A 12,465-nucleotide genomic window follows, 5' to 3' on the forward strand; every position below is an offset into this window, starting at 1 on the left:
TTCTAGCCTTGAGAAAGGCCCTTTGAAAACTCTACTCTACTCTACTCCAGCGCCACCACCTCCACCCTCCTGCCTTGAGAAAGGCACTCGATCCCTCGCCGTCCAGCCCGTCCAGCAACGATGTTGTCCAGTCGGTATCCACACAAAGAATGATCGTTACGGCAGCGGAGCGGGGATTTTTAAGCTGACTGGCTGGCTCGAGAATTACGCATGTGTGAGACTGCGACCAATGTTTCGTTCATTTTTTTCTTTTTCCTTTCCAATCGTGCTTCATTGTATTTCGCTGCTGCTCTGGTTGCCCGTTTTGGTCGGTACGATTTGAGGAGCACAAAATGGACCAATCAAAAATGGGCACATAGTGCATTTTGACAATGTTTGATATTTCACAATTATTCAATTATTTATCTCAAGAAGAATGAAATGTCATTCGTTACGATAGATGCGTAGATATATTTCCTATCAATTGATGCAAAAACCTTTGCGATCTATTGAGAAATGCTCGAGTTATAAGCGTTCCAAATCTTGCATTTTTTCCTACTTGTTCAGTGCCTAGATTTCCATTTCACCCCCTATATCTTCCGGTTAGACGTAGTCCTACGTCAATAAAGGAAGAAGAGAAAGAACGAAGGAGAATATTTGCCTAGAACATAAATATTGGATCTCGCTGGAGCAAACTTTCAGTATCGTTCAAATATGAAGCAATAAACATCGCTTGTTCTATCTTGTTTTGCGTCATCACATGTCTTCGTTTCGGATGGCTACTCTATTTTGAGTATGAGGCCAACAATGTTGGAGTCAGTTGGTTGTCGTGATGTCGTGATGGTAGTGAACAACGCTGATAATAAATTGCAATTTATTCTTGAATATCTCGAAGTGTATCGTCAATTCCTAGCTTTATACACTCTGTTCATCTTCTATAAGACCACCCTGATTTTATTTCGTTGAAACACAAACAATTAGAATTTCAACAAGATAGATTCATACATTGTTGAATGCTTAGAATGAAGTATATTCAACGTTAATTTCGTTCAAAAGAGTTGTTTGTTTATTTATTCTGCCTAAATATAATAATTTCAGCTGTCCAGTTTCTATAAGACCACTTCAAAATCCATAAGGATTATCAATGAAAAATTCAAACCGATCGGCTGATTTACCTGTCAATGATTCTCAACCTTGCCATTTCGGCTAATAACCTGGAAAATTCAAGTTGGAATAATATTTACCAAATGCTGCTGAACGAATTTCTCGATATTTCTCCATGTTTCTGAAATTGCGACCTTGAGCTCTTCAACCGTGGTGTACCGTTTTCTCTCAGTGTAGATTCTGCGTACAACGATCCCCCTAAGATTTTCAACAGAATTCAAATCTGGAGAGTGAACCGACCATTCCAAAAAATTAAGTTTTTGGTCCTTAATCCATTGCTTGGTTTCCTTGTTGATATGAATAGTCGCATTGTTTTGCTGAAATGTGAATTTTTCGTGACGATATCCACACAAAAACGATAGGAGAGAGGTTTCCAGAACATGTATGTAATCCTCGAATGATATGATAGCTGTCTTGAGGTTTCCGGTTGCACAGAATCCCGCCCAAACCATGCACGGGCCTCCACCAAAATTCCTGGTTGAAAAATACTGAAAAAATACTTCCTTCTTCCGTAAATCACGCCAGTACCCGTTGAAACCATTAGTACCATCATAATTGAACTTTTTTTCGTCAGTGAGAATAACCTATACATTGACGACGAACTTACGTTATGGTATATAGCAAATGTATTCTTTTGGAAGAATTCTTTGTCACAACATACCATGTCCCACTGTCGGTTCATGTGAGCTTTAGCAAAACTAAGACGTCTTCCGATGTGAGATGGTGTAAGATGAGGAGCTTAAACCCACTTTATGTGATGATTTTTTTCCAAAACTTGACGAATTGTCACCCGAGTAACATTCAAATTGAAATATTGCTTTATTTGCATAAGCGATTTTGAGGTATTCGAATCTGTTCTAGCTATTTCCCACTTATGCCAGTCAGAGAGCGTCGATTTACGTGGAGCTCTCTCCTTCTCACCGTATCCTTGAGCATTCGTCAAATAATTGAGCACTACTTGATGAGATCGTCCAATCTGACGAGAAATTTCTCTGATACCAACATTTTATTGATGAAATGCATCGATTTGTCTTTCTTTTCTCTCCGTGAGCACTTTTCCCTTTTTGCATTTTCCAGATTTATTGATCAAAACAACTAACACAGCGGAAAAATGTAACTGGTCTTATATAAACTTGACACTTGAAAAATACAAAACCTTTGGTTTACGCTCAGCGCTCGCACACACACACATGATAATCATGTATGATAATCACCAATACCAACACACTAGAATATAAGTTGAAGCATTGTTTATTTATAATGGCACAAAGCAGCAAGATTATCACCTGGTCTTATAGAAGTTGGACAGAGTGTAGGACGCTATATTCATGACTTACGTCAACCACACGAATTTGGTGAACCGGAAGCTTAGCTAATTTTTTTCTATGTTTGATACTTCAATATACTTCTAAAAGAAAAACAATTAATTTTTTTAAATAAAAAAGTCATTTACACTCATTCTTGTTTGACCAAATTTTGACCGAATTTTGAATTTTGATCAATACCCTTTAGTTTAGAGTATTAAACGGCCCGTTGGGCCGGTTTTAATTTCTTAATAATTAATCGTTATGTCATCTGTCGTTGTCTAAATTTTTATAAAATGAAAAGCCCTATCAATCGAAATAATTGAATTTGTATCTCTTTCTTTTATCACAAAATATCCTCGGACCAGATTACATAAATATACTGACGAAAACAAAGAATGTAAGAACAAAAATCCGTTCAATCCAAATATTTGCTCCCGTTCACTCAGTTGAGTAGAAACTGACATTGAACGATTAAAGCTGGAGGCAAATCTGAACTTCTTGTTTACATCCTTATCAGTGACGAAAACAACTATTTTCACATGGCTCCAAATACCTCGTTTGCGAGAACGAGTTCCTCTCAAAAGCGGGATTGGGGGCGTACTCATCCTTTGACTGGCACTCACTCCCTTTCTCTCTCTCTCTCTCGGGCACTCAGCAAATGTCCTTCGTTAGCCAAGATCCTTTTTCATCCGCAGCACTAGCGACAGCAGTGACACGTTGAAAACTTCCGCTCATTAGTCCTTAGTGAGAGTTCGTCGTGAGTAAAAGGGGGAAAAGCTTGCCTCTGTACGGAAGGTTGTTTCACTCTGGTGTGAAGGTGTGCTTTGTTATAATTTGCTGAAAATCTGATAAAAAAAAGATTCATCCGGTTACGATTATCGAAACATTGCTAGTTAAGTCTCAGCAGCAAACCTGGTGAAGCGATTGTGTGTATCGATAAATGGGTAGTGGGCGAATTTCCCTTCCGACGACAGGATAATAATATGGCTGAGCAGTGAAATAGAAGCTAAACGCTGACAAGAATAACGGGGGAAGGATATTCCCATCGTCACTAGGGAAAAAAAAGCTACCACAAAGAAGCAAGACTGGCAAGCAGGAAGTGAGGATTACGATGAGGATTTTATCGTGTGGGAAAAAACGAGTTTTGCAGTAGAAACCTAAGTTCGACAGTGAAGCTTGTGTGTGAATTCAAAGTGAAGCTGAAGTAGGATGGTCGCAAATTTTGGAAAAGATACCAGTAGATAAGTGTGCGAGAGCAAAGCTAAGCATTGCTATCCAGCGGAAAATCCCAAGGATTCGAGGATACAGTACCCGAGTGTGAAGAAATTTCCACAACAGTGAGTTGATTGTGGGGGTGTTTTGGGTTTTGTGGGTTTTTCTGTCTTCAGCTCGAAAAATGGCATATCATTCACGAAAGTCAACTAAAAAGGAGATGCGAAATCGAACGGAGTGAAAAATTGTCGACAGGTGAAAACATAGGCTCCCCACACAGAATTCTCTGTTTGACCGCAGGTGTTGGTTTTTCCACTGGCTGAGTGATGGATCGAATGTTGGCTTTATTTTTTTTCTTCTCCTCCCAGTCCGACCACTCACTCGAACGTCAACTAGGGTGAGGTATTACATAAAGAAAGTCTGATGTTAAAGCGCTCTTTGCTGTATATGTGTTAAAAATATTCATTGGGGTCCCATGCTGTAAATAAACTCAGTCCAAATGTAATTCGAAGTTGTTGAAAATGGACAAAAGAAACTCTGCTGAAGGCAAATGCTCTCCTGAAATGATAGTGTTGTGTCAGTGCTGCCAAATATCGTGGGTGGTCAACGAGAATTAATCAATCTGATTTTAGCATCAGATTTAATCAATCTGATGTTTCTACAAATCTTTAACTGATATTAACTTATACCATTCGTTCGGAATCTTACAACCCTTTCTTCGAACATCCAGAATCAATTATGCAACTAGTACATTTACCGATTCAGATGCAAACAACGGCTTAGAACATTGTTTTATGAAAAGGAGTACATTATGTAATATATGATTATAGTATTTCGGTACGGTTCAAATTCAAAGTTTCTCTATTTTTTCGTATTAGCGTTTTACTCCATACAAAATTTGAACTCAGAACATAGTTTGTTCTATCTGCTGCTTTTCCTAGCATTATGATAAATTCCAATATTTTTGAAAATGTACTGAAAATAAATTTGACTTTGAAGAAAACATTTCGAAGCATGCATTGAATCGTACTTCTTCTAGGTATATTTCAACTGCGTATATCAATCAATACAAATCGTATGACAAATATTTATTTGTAAGCTGTTATCAACAGAGCTACTAATGGTATGGAGATACGACTATTATTCTTCTCATTAGATTGTTGTCAACGGCGTTCCAGCTAAAACTCTGTATTTGACCTGATTCTGATGTAAATAATTATGATTTCGTTTGATCTAATCATGATTACTACATCGTTTGTTGATCATTTGTGACAATTCCTGTATAATGGAAAAAAGACACTGTAACCAGAGAAGGAGAGTGAGATATGTTCACGAGAACACGGAAAATAAATATTCTGAAAAAATATTAGTTTGGTGAAAAATAGATAACTTGATAATGATCTGAATGCAATAAATTTTCTTGCCTATTGGCAATCAATTTTAACTTTATCCCAACTTTTCCTCGAAAAATCATGCATCGTACGCCCGTGAAGATAACTACTAACGTGGTGTCAAGTTCGAACTACAAGGCTAATGCTTAAGAGCCTCCTAACCAAGTTCCAGGAGAATCAATATTAAAGTGTGTGGCCTAAAGGGTGTGTCACATCAAATTGCATCACGGAAAAAACGCTGTAGAAATTTAATTTTTAGGAATTATATCTTCAGCTTTCGCTTATAATCAGATAAGAGTGTATAGATCACGTTGGCCATGCTTCACTGTCAATTTTTCGTAAATTTGGAAAAATGTCGTTGAACGAAAAAGAGCGTCGTGAATTAATCCTGTACACTCATTTCGAGAATCCGGAGTTGTCACATCGGGACATCGGTAAGATGCTGGGAATCGTCCAATCCACGGTCAGCAGAGTACTAAAACGATACTTCGAGAACCTAACCATCGACCGGAAGGTGAAGAACGGCAAAAATGGATGCTCCGTCAGTGAAAAAGATCACAAGCGCGTAGTTACGCAGTTTAGACGTGATCCGAGAAGTTCGGTCCGGGATGTCGCTAATAAGCTGAATTTGTCAAGTTCATTCGTCCAGCGGACCAAGCAGCGGGAGGGCCTGCGTACATACAAGGTTCAGAAGGCTCTTAACCGCGACGAAAGGTAAAACATGGTGGGGAAGACGCGAGCCCGGAAGCTGTACACCGAAATGCTGACGAAGCCGCATTGCCTGGTAATGGACGAAGAAACCTACGTCAAAGCGGACTTTCGTCAGCTGCCGGGCCTGTTGTTCTTCTCCGCAGAGGACAAATTCAGCGTTCCGGAGGAGATTTGCAAGCAGAAACTATCCAAGTTTGCCAAAAAGTACATGGTGTGGCAAGTGATCTGCTCTTGCGGAAAGCGGAGCGCCCCCTTCGTGATGACCGGCACGGTAAACGGGCAGGTTTACCTTAAGGAGTGCCTACAGAAGCGCTTACTACCTCTATTGAAGCAGCACGAGGGCCCAACCATCTTCTGGCCGGATCTCGCTTCGTGCCACTATTCAAATGACGTGTTGGAGTGGTACGAAGCCAACGGGGTCACCTTCGTGCCAAAGGAAATGAACCCGCCCAACGCGCCGGAGCTTCGCCCAATAGAGAAATATTGAGCGATTATGAAGCAGGCCCTCCGGAAGAACCCAAAAGTTGTCAAATAGGAGGCGGACTTCAATAGAAAATGGATTTCTGTTCAAAAAAAACTACAACCTGACGTTGTACAGAACCTTATGGACGGGGTAAAGAGGAAGGTGCGAGCATACGGGCTTGGGCTCGAAGTATGAATAAAAAGAAAATGCCAAAAGTTGTTTAATAGTTTTTATTTTATTGTCTAAAAATTTCAAAAGGATCGGTCTACTGGGCGAATTTCTACAGCGTTTTTTCCGTGATGCAATTTGATGTGACGCACCCTTTAGCATTTTCCTAATGAAACACTATTCTCCTTCAATTAGAATAAGCTGGCCGATTTTAGGCGATTGTTTCCTTCAGACAATCTAACTGTTGTGTCCGAATTAGGAGTTCTTTTGCACGAGCCCTGCTACTCCTTTTTTGGCTACCAAATTCAATTGCCGGTTGAAAACTTCTAGTTCAATTACAATTCTATCCTTTTTCTCCAGTATGTGCTTCACAATAGGTCTTAGCCCGGAGTATCAACCGGATTACTCGCCTTGGGCGCCACTGCAACGTCATTTTTGCTGCCCTCTGTTTGGTGAAGTTTTAGCACTGGCAGCTATGCAAGCCCCCTCGTGCTGCTCCAGTAAAAAGTAGTAGTTTCTTCTACACGCCCGCCTGTTGGAAAACTTACTAGTGCATGGTCCCAGAAGTAACGGATATTTCGCTTAAATTAGTTCTATATAGCTATATGTCAAAGAAGAAATGATTTCTTGATATTTTTGGAATTTCAAATTCTTCAAATTTGCACCTTTAATATCTCGAATAATACAAATAAACGTGACAGAACAGCTCGTCCATGTTTGCAGGTCATGTCCATGTTTGCAGGTACTTTTTCACTGTTTGGCCGGTTGAATCCACTTCCCGACCAAGCGCACGCAGCGATGTAGCCACTTTTCCCTCGATCTTCCTTTTCAGCATCCTTTGGAGCTTCTTGTCGCTCAGGGCCGTTGGCGGTTTTGAACCGGGCTTTCTTTCGATGCTCTGATTGTTGTCCAATAGTGCTAAGATGTTGTACGAGGGTCGTTCAAAAAATAAGTTTCAGTGCCTCAGAACTCGCGGAAAAATAAAGTAAGGACAAAAAACAAGGTGATTTTCGTAATCTAATTTCGTTTTATTTTCAATTTTTCTACATAATCGCCGTAACGTTCGAGGCATTTTTCATAGCGTGGCACGAGTTTTTCTATTCCGAGCGCGAAGTGCGTAGCTTCTAGCTTTTTGAAGTACGATGAAACTGCGTCACGAATTTCTTCAGTGTTAACCGCCGTACTTCAAAAAGTTGTTTTCGCCATCACAGTTCTGCTGACTCATGGGGATGATGGCTTCTCATCCTAATCAACCAAATTAAATAAACAAGAGAAAACAGATGAACGATCGATCTTATTAAAAGTGATTTTTTTGTGTGATTTTGAGAGGTGAACAAATTAAATTTACGGATTGTTGAATAGCTACAAAACACCATTCAAAAGCAGCTGTCCGCAATAATTGCAGTCCTACGTCAAGCTTCCGTCAGTACCTCTAGGTATAGCCCCCTTTGCTTTTTATAATGAAGATGAATCTTTGAGCCAACAATAGATATATCGGACGATTTATCGTTACACTAATTGTCCATCTAGTTTCTATGAAAGCTTTAGTCAGTTCTAGTTCAGTAATCTTTTGATATCAGTTTGTTTTGAAAGTTTACTTTCTTCAGTGGAGAGTGCAGCTGATTATAAAACATTTTCTATCTTCTATCTTCTTCTTCTATATAGGGGAAGTGGGGACATAGTGGTCACCCTAAGGAATATGCCCATTTCCAGCGACCACATACCGATTTAGTTCCCGTTTCTCGAAGAACCTTATAGTTCAACTCATTGTTCTTCAAGATAGCAAACGGCTTTTACTATAAAAATTCAAAATAGTACACTTTTCATCATTAGAAAAAAGGTGAAAATCGAACTTTTTTTTTGCTTGAAGGTAAAATGGTCACCTAGTGGGGGCAAAGTGGTTACTCGCTCATATCAAGCTAAATGGGATAGATTTATGGATTTTTTTCGTCCAAATTTGTTCAAATCATATTTGTTATAGTAGGCACATGTATGAAATAAGCTTGACCTATTCACCTAGAGTCTCAATTTAAATTTTCTCTTGCATACAAAACGTAGTAAGAAACACATAACGTTCCGCATAATGAGGCTTGGTTTAGTTGGAGTGGCATATTTATCCAGAGTCAAATCCACAAAAGGATCTTCTTCAAGAGCAGAATGTTATGATATATATCAGCTTTAGTCAACAGAACATTGTAAGTTGTTATTCATCTATGACCACTTTGCCCCCAAACATGAAAATAATTTCTATGCTAATTAATCGCTGAGATTAAACAAAATATCTGTTCACCTCTCCTAGAATATGTTAACAGTCGTCCAAACTGATGATTTGTCCAACATATCAGATTTTTTTTTATGATTTCGTTTATTTTTACAGGCTCAGTTACTTAAGTTTAAAGGAACCGAATTCTTAAATATAATTTTAAAACTATATATATATAAACAATTTTCTTACATCTATGGTTAGTAAGGTGGAAAACCGATTACTTGCGGTGTACTCGAGTTTAGGAGGGTGACATATTTTTAGGAGAAGGATGGGATATAAGGAAATTGTAACAATGTTTATGAACACTCATTTCATAAATCTATTCGTATATCTATAGTGTATTTACTTTTCAATATATTCTACTATTTATAGCAAGGGGACGAATTACCCGCAAAGGAAGGAAAGGAGGGTATAAACATATCAGATTGAATGAACTAAATTTCGCGAGAAATTCCTTAGATACCATGCGCACGGCCGAATGGCTATCGAGAGAGTAATTTCTGTTTTTAATTGTATTTTGACATGCGACAGCTCTACTGAAGTACAGGGTGTCTCAAAAGTCATTAAATTCTTCAAACATAAGGTGACTATCAATACGGCATATATCGTCAATAGTTATACTACCAAACAAGCAGTTGACCACTTTGCTCCCATGACCAATTTGCCTCCACTACCCCTATATAAAAATGGATTTCTGTCTGTCTGTCTGTCTGATTCTTATGGACTCGGAAACTACTGAACCGATCGACACGAAAATTGGTATGTAGGGGTTTTTGAGGCCGGGGAAGGTTTTCATGATAGTTTGAGACCCCTCCCCCTAAGGGGGGCTGCCATACAAATGAAACACAAATTTCTGCATTACTCGAGAATTGATCAAGCAAATGAAACCAAATTAAGTATATGGAGGTTTTAAGGTACAATAAATGTTTCTATGGTGGTTAAACACTCCACCCCCTCTCTGAGGGGGAGCTGCCATACAAATGAAACACAAATTTCTGCATTACTCGAGAATTAATCAAGCAAACGAAACCAAATTAGGTATATGGAGATTTTAGGGCGCAATAAATGATTCTATGGTGGTTAGAGACTCCAAACCCCCCTCCCCCTAAGGGGAGGCTGCCATACAAATGAAACACAAATTTCTGCATTTCTCGCGAATAAATCAAGCAAATGAAACCAAATTAGACAAATTGAGGTTTAAGGGTGCAATCAATGTTTCTATGGTGATTAGACACTCCACCCCCTCTCTAAGGTGGGGATGGGGGAAGGCTGTCATACAAATGGCTGACATACAAATGAAACACATATTTCTGCATTACTCGAGAATTAATCAAGCAAATGAAACCAAATTTGGCATGTGGAGGTTTTAGGGTGCAATAAATGATTCTATGGTGGTTAGATACTCCTCCTCCCTCTCTTAGGGGGGGCTGCCATCCAATGAAACACAAATTTCTGCATTTCTCGCGAATAAATCAAGCAAATGTAACCAAATTAGACATATTGAGGTTTAAGGGTGCAATCAATGTTTCTATGGTGATTAGACACTCCACCCCCTCTCTAAGGGGAAAAGAGGGGAGGGGTCTGTCTTTATTCTATCATATTCTTTGTATCAAACATTCATTCCATGTAAAGGAGAAACATGTTATTTGCAAGTGGTTGAAAAATCTTGAACGAGAATTGTGTCTGCAAATAAGCTAATATTATAATGATGAGTTTTGGTAGAAGTACTAGGAATTTTTTAGTAAAAGGTTAATTCAACGGGGTCGATTAGAAGATCAATCAATGAACAGATCTGCGTTGGACTCATGAACTTGCGCTTAGTAAGAAAACGTGAATGTTTGGAGGTATTGATAACAAAAAACAAATTTTGGGCGAGACGAAGTTTGCCGGGTCAGCTAGTGTCATATAAAAAAGTTTTAAATTTAGCTACATAATCCCACAAACAATATATTTTCTTTTCAGTAGAACGTTTGATCAATTTCACCCGGTGAACAATTTGCTTCCGAATGACGGAACTAAAAATACGTTGAGACGTCTAATATCTCTAGGAACGTTAGTATCATTCAATCCCGTATTGATGACTCGCCAAAAAAATATCACAAAAACTTGAACAATGGTTGCACAAAACTTCACTCAGGAAATATAACATTACTTTAGACATATTTTTGTAGGTTTAATCCGTCACTAATTGTAGTAAAGCTTTCTAAACTTCTCGCGCTACAATTAAAACGATTTGTTGAGCAAAAAATTAACTATGTTTATGCCACTATGTGACTTTTTCCTTCCGTCTAATTTTTAACTCAAAACAATAGATATTCACCCCGGAGCATCCGACTTGTTTCATTAAAAGGGGCGATTTTTTGCCATCGTTTCGAACGAAAAAGGCAGCGTGTGCCATTTAGCCGTGTTCGGCTGCAATTCACTTCCTCGCTGTGTCCCATGGCTGCAATCCTCCGACCCTCTTCCGGCCGACTCCAAAAATAGTTTAGCTGCGGGACAGCCCCCAGGATCAGCGAGGAGAAACGGAAAAAGAGAAAAATGAACGACGACAACGACTGGCGCACAACAGTTTAGTCGTGTTCTGTAAACTGGACGATGAAAAACAACGACAAAACACCATAATATATCTTTGCTTTTATTTCCTCGGGAGGCATGGAATTTTTTCCTTCTGATTTTTCTTTTTGTTCGTCTTGGATTTATAGTAAAGGCGTATATTTCTTAGCTTGGAATATAATACAACACTTCAAAAAATTTGCTCTCAGCATAGTGCGAAAAACACATCACATCGTTTTGTTAAAGCGTTGTAAATATTTGCTATTCAAACATACTGATGTGATATTTTTGACTATCAACAATTACTTTGGCTAAGATTTAAAACATATTTTTAAATTACGTGAGCAATGGCCGAACACCAGTTTTGACAGAAACCTCCATCTCAGTAGGATACATTCGTCTGCACATTGGAGATGATGTTCTCGGTGATGAAAGTTAGGTGTCGCGGTGATAATATTTGTTTTGTTCAAACGGTTCTATTTATCCACATGTCTGATTCTAAAGTGGAAGTCACCAAAAAATAATGATTTGTTCCATGATTTACTTTCACACATTCATTGGGAGTAAAACGTAAAGCTTTAGCATGATACAAGCATGTATCCATTTCAATAATAGGGGGGAGTTTGGTAATTTATCACATCCTATTCCCGTAAAACATATTGAGTTAAAATGGTACTGGCGAAGTATGAAAATGATCCATTCAATTTTCATCGTTTTAGCTGCAGTAGCTTAATTGCAATATATGTAGCTTTCGATGCGAAGTAAGTCCGCTCCGGATAGAAAGCATGCAACGACGTTTAGCACCATGTTGGAATATTATTTCCCCGAGAAAATCTGCTGTTCATGACCAAAGTCCACAATGCATTGTATCAGCATTGAGTTCTATGGAGCTAGGGGCCCAATTATGTGTTTTCCGCCTCATTCATTTACCGAAGTATGCAGGTAAATAATCAAAGATTGAATAATATTTGCGTGTCTTGTAGAATTTCATTTTAAAATAAATAATACGCCAAAGGAGCACGTAAGCAAAGTGCACAGAACTATGCTAAATTTAGATCAATTTTGCAAACATTCCGGAACCTAATATTAGTGGCGGATTATTCAAAAACGGCACAGACGTTGCAATTTATGGCTTCATCGACTCGCCGAGATTTTTCAAGTCAATCTTACCTGAAGGGGTTGAAGCCTTGTCACGTTCTGGACGCTCTGCACATTTTGCTGCAGTGCTTATACTGGGGGATGTTTAGTAAC

At 38.8% G+C, this 12,465-nt stretch overlaps 1 protein-coding gene across 6 annotated transcripts in view; it reads left to right on the forward strand.

The window, feature by feature from the left end:
- LOC129771129 (G-protein coupled receptor 52) overlaps positions 1-12,465 on the forward strand; it is a 96,870-nt gene that overhangs the window by 25,303 nt on the left and 59,102 nt on the right. For 4 of the 6 annotated variants that reach the window (XR_008742293.1, XM_055774495.1, XM_055774499.1 and 1 more), the window contains exon 1: positions 3,201-3,787. The exons of the other annotated variants lie outside the window; for them this stretch is intronic. The gene's annotated coding sequence lies outside the window, so the exon portion shown is untranslated. Of the gene's footprint in view, positions 1-3,200; positions 3,788-12,465 lie in introns of those variants that run through there. 6 annotated transcript variants of the gene reach the window in all.

This window comes from Toxorhynchites rutilus, chromosome 2 (assembly GCF_029784135.1).
Source record: "Toxorhynchites rutilus septentrionalis strain SRP chromosome 2, ASM2978413v1, whole genome shotgun sequence".
Lineage (NCBI taxonomy): Eukaryota > Metazoa > Arthropoda > Insecta > Diptera > Culicidae > Toxorhynchites > Toxorhynchites rutilus.